The sequence below is a fragment of the Rosa chinensis genome, chromosome 7, assembly GCF_002994745.2.
Source record: "Rosa chinensis cultivar Old Blush chromosome 7, RchiOBHm-V2, whole genome shotgun sequence".
Lineage (NCBI taxonomy): Eukaryota > Viridiplantae > Streptophyta > Magnoliopsida > Rosales > Rosaceae > Rosa > Rosa chinensis.
The window spans coordinates 46,906,796-46,911,655 of NC_037094.1; the positions used below are offsets into that span (position 1 = coordinate 46,906,796).

The 4,860-nt window shown below is 36.8% G+C and overlaps 1 long non-coding RNA gene across 2 annotated transcripts; it reads right to left on the minus strand.

Moving 5' to 3' along the window:
* Positions 1-1,153: 1,153 nt before the first annotated feature.
* Positions 1,154-2,744, minus strand: LOC112176192. 2 transcript variants are annotated; one of them, XR_005802715.1, is made up of 6 exons: positions 2,680-2,744; positions 2,446-2,573; positions 2,144-2,287; positions 1,719-1,823; positions 1,565-1,608; positions 1,154-1,471 (listed from the first exon to the last, which is right to left on the minus strand). It is a non-coding gene; the product is annotated as an uncharacterized LOC112176192 (long non-coding RNA). The 2 variants fall into 2 exon arrangements; XR_005802714.1 differs by having other exon boundaries at positions 2,446-2,735.
* Between the last annotated feature and the right edge of the window lie 2,116 nt (positions 2,745-4,860).

Sequence of the window (4,860 nt, forward strand, 5' to 3'; positions counted from 1 at the left end):
ATCCATATTTTAAAAGTGAAAGTAAGTATAAAGCATTAAGTTTCACTATACACAAGCAAGTCCAGCTTTTATTTGATTGGATGGGACTTGCACTGCAATACTTTGGGTTGGTTCAATGCTAATTATTCAGCATGCTTTGCAGGCAGTTAAGGTAATTAAATAAAAGTCACTTATGAAGCATTCTATTATTTAAAACTCTTATTAACTGGATGTTTTTTGAACACTACTACAAAAAGGTCATCAGACGACGGTGGATTTGTGTTGTGTGATGACCAAGCTCACCGTGGTCTAAGTGAGTGTTGTGTGATTGAAAAATCAGACAACGGTGATTTCACCGTTGTGTGATAATAGTTTGCTCAACAGAAATACCTATTTCCGTTGTGTGAGTTCTGCGCAGCATGTGCCTGGCATGGCATGGGCGGCGATGCCTCGGCACATTCAGACAACAAAAGAAAGAATTCACTGTTGTGTGAGATTCATAACACACAACAGATATAACTCATTCTTTGTTGTCTGAGATTCATAACACACAACAGATATTACTCATTCTTTGTTGTCTGAGATATGTAACACACAACAAATATTACTCATTCTTTATTGTCTGAGATTAATAACACACAACTGAAGTGAAATTATATCCCTTGTCTGTTGATTACTCAGACAACGGAGATGATTTCATTTCTGTTGTGTGTTATGAATCTCACACAACAGAACTTTGTTTTCTTTTGTTGTTGGTTGTTAGTTCACACAACTACTCTATTTGGTTTCTGTTGTGTGTTATGAATCTCACACAACAGAACTTTGTTTCTTTTGTTGTTGGTTGTTTGTTCACACAACTACTCTATTTGGTTTCTGTTGTGTGTTATGAATCTCACACAACAGAAGTTTGTTTCTTTTGTTGTTGGTTGTTAGTTCACACAACTACTCTATTTGGTTAGCTGTAGTGTGAATATTGTAATCAAATTGAGTAACAAACCAGTGACTATTGGACAGTAATTACCACATCAAAAGTACTTAAATCCATATCATTCCATTACCATTTTTCAAACATCCATACATTCAAGTGACTAGGTAATGTACCAAACAAGAAAGCATTCCTAGCTAGCTAGACATGAATCAAAAGCTGATATAATATCAATCCAATCCAAACCAAATCTAACAACACAATGCAGCAGGGGAAGGACACAAAAAGCAGAAGCCCTTAGAGTCCAACCCAAACCAAGGAACAAAACCTGCGATCTAACAAAGTGTAGTCTCTCTCTGTCTCTGCGCTTTGAAACTGGAAAAAAGAGTGTGCATGCTCCAATCCTACGCACACCCTTTCTGTATAGGGGGGTGATTCCGTTGCAGCTTTAAACTGTTTCGAACAAACAGGTAGCAGGATCATAGTTTGGAAGACATTTCAAGGCCACTCCAACTCTGTCTTCTAGTTTTCCATCCTCATCCACAACAACAACCCCGGTTTCTGGTTCTGATTTCACATCACATTCAATCAGTCAATATGAATAAAAAACAAATTCCCTCTCAGACGAAAACAAATAACAATATTTCAAAAGCTTTCAACCTTGAGATTGACTTCAAAAGCTTGCATGTCTTCGAAATTGAAACCTGCATCCATTCAGGGGAATTTGTTAACATAGTTCATAACATATACAAAACGCAATCATCTCACCAATAATATGGCATTAGTAAATTCTTTTTCACAACAATCATCTCACCAATGCATCCTTTGCTTCTTCTCCAATTGCTTCCTTCATTAATACTGTCTTTCCCTCATCAAGGCTTTCTATGCTTTTATCTGTACAGTCATCTTTCAAAGAGCTCTGAAACAGGACAACCAGCACTAAATTATAAAAAAATTTGATCGGCTAAAGTTTGATATATAACCAAGTGTTGCACTCTTTTATGGGTTTAGTTCTCTTTCTTATGCCCTTGCCTTTTACGGCTTTAACCAAACTTTAAGGTCTGAGCACTATCAATGGTTATATTCTTAAGATGAAATAAAGGCTTCGAAGTCTTTACAATTCATGTACAATTCAAAGGCGTTGCTTACAGATTTTCCCTTTCCACAATGCAAAACATCTGAAAGACTGAAACTTGTGTACAGTTTAAAAACAAAAGCCTAGTTACAGTGATGACTAACCTGACAGATGATTGGTTCTTTACCATTGCACCGATGATCATCAAATGCCTCCTTTTCACTATATTCAGCAGGAGCATCAGTTTCAGCTGCCACATTGTCTTTCAGTGCACTATCCAACTGGTCAACATTTAACTCAGGCTCACTCTGAATATGCACAACTCAACCCAATTAATATAAACCTCAACAACTACAAACCAAGAGGGAATATACACTACTAATAAAGTGCTGCTGTTGATGTAACATAGGGCACAGAAATGAATATGTTTGCTAGGATACAACTACTGTAGGGAACAAACACTCACCTGGCAACTTTTTCAGGGGTGACATATAACAGCTTGTATTTATAATATTCAGAACTCGGTGCTCTAAGAATCTCCTGTTGTTCACTCCACTCCATATTGGCACTTAGGTAAGCAGCAGGAATATTTGCCTAGCAGATATGAGAAGACAAAGGAGGAAGGAACATCATTGTATATTGTTCAATAGAAGAAAAGGTAAAATCCAAATGAAAATAAAGTCTGGAAGAAAAACATTACCTGAAACAAGTCAAAAGAGTCGTGAGAAAAAGATTCAAGTACCTGATATGTCAGGCTCTTACCCCTCCAATTGGCATTAAAACGAAAACATCATGGCCACTCATTGTAGCATTAATGACCTCTCTTTGGTTGAGGTGGAAAGAGTGGTTACCAAACACTCTCTTATTATTAGCCTGTAAGTTGGCAGCAGCCAGTCAATAATTCGGGTGACAAGTAATGCAAATAAGAAATATGATATAATCGAGGTAAGCACCTCCAGTTCTTTAGTCCACGGGAAAGGACCATCCCTCCACTTCTTGTCATTTGAACCTTCAGTATAGTTAACTTCAACAAACTTTGGGATGTAAGGTTCTCTCTCAACAGGAAAAGAAGAGAAACCAAACTTATCCGTAGAAGAGGATGAAACTGATGATGAATTCCACTCTGCATATCCTCCTGCCTCATTATGTAGATGAACCTCTGAATCAAATCTCACGGGGTCATTCCTGAATGCAACTGCAAAGGAAAGAAGGCAAAGTTCATTGACATCATCAAGCAGTTCATTTGATATGGCAATTAGCATGTCCTTCATTTCTTGCAAGTGATTTGCAGCTTCTGGGCAAAGTCATATCTGCATTAGATTCAAGGATTGTGTGCTTATCAAGTTGAGTACAGAATTAGATGGAGGCGCAAAACAGAAACTAAATCATATGGATACCTTAATAGCTCAAGACATTGTGAATCACATTCTAAAAACTATTAAATACTGGGAACAGATAGGAGAACATACATAAAATCGCCGCCCAGCCAAAACAATGCTACGGATCTCACTGCCGCTTGCTACATCCTCATAGCATTCATAGAGGATGTCCATGCAAGGATAATAGGAGGCACTATATACAGTCTCAAACTCCTTCTTGTCAGCTTCAGACAAAGAGCTGTATATTTCCAACATGCCCTGTAGAAGAGGAGTATAAAAATGAGTTGACTTGTTACCAAATTCATATAGAAGCACACATAAAAGTAAACAGATGCTAATCTGAGCAGAACCTTAGTTGATATGGTTCTTGACACAATTCCAGTAACACATTCAATAGTATTTTTATAAGCAGAATGTCTCTTCTGTGTGCATGGTTTTTGCATTTAGCTTGAAAATGCGTCATAAGAACTCGAGACTTTGTTTTTAGATTGTTAATATCGCAGACAAAGGAAAGCAGCCCATTAGGGGAACAAGTCAAGCTTTGACAACACAACATGCACAAGCCCTCTATCAAATGCAAACACTAAGAAGTTAAGAGTTTTTATGCCTAGCAGAGTTACTTGTTTTTCTCGTAATCCACTATTTCTATCCTAGTGTAATAGTCATTTATATCTTACAATAGAAACAAGAACTGCAATGAAATCCTTGTTCATGCTGATTCCATCAAGTACAGACAACAACATTGCATAAACAAAAACCCCACGCATCTAAAAATCTTCTACATCCTCATACATAAATACAAAGTTAACATAATACTGATAAGAAACAAAAGCAGCAAAATAATAAACAGTCAAGAATCGAGAAATTACCGAATATCTACTTACAACAAGCAGCCTCTGTCATTTTCTTCTCTTCCTAAACCTCCAACCTCGTTTTCTTCAGACGCTTCTGTATATATATGATGATGCAATGACTACTAGTTAGCCCAAGAAATAATAGATGATGATGCCATCTGATAGACACCAAAAATCAAAGTAGTTTCACGTAACATAGAGTCAGCAATAAAATCAAACAATACAAGACAGAGAATTTGCCCCGTACTTGATGGTCATGTGAAATCATTCCCTTGGGGTACTAGCAAGATTTTGTCCACTGTGTTGTATCTCCCAACATCAAACCTGAACAAAGGCATATTATTCCTAAATCATAATCACTACTACAAAACATATTGCACCAATTAAATTCAATAACTATCTTACAGATTAAGAGTCAATAGCTTTTTTAGGAATAAAAAGCGAAAGAATTGAAACCTGGTTGACCCAGGAGGTGGCGACAAGGTGATTGGCTTTGGGGATGAAGCTGAGGCTCGAAATGGAGTCGTTTGGAGGTTCAAAGACCTATTGATTGAATCCAAATTACACAAAATTAACAAATATATATATATATATATATATATTCATGAATCAAATCAAAGAAAATCAAAAAGTTGAATTGAATCTAGA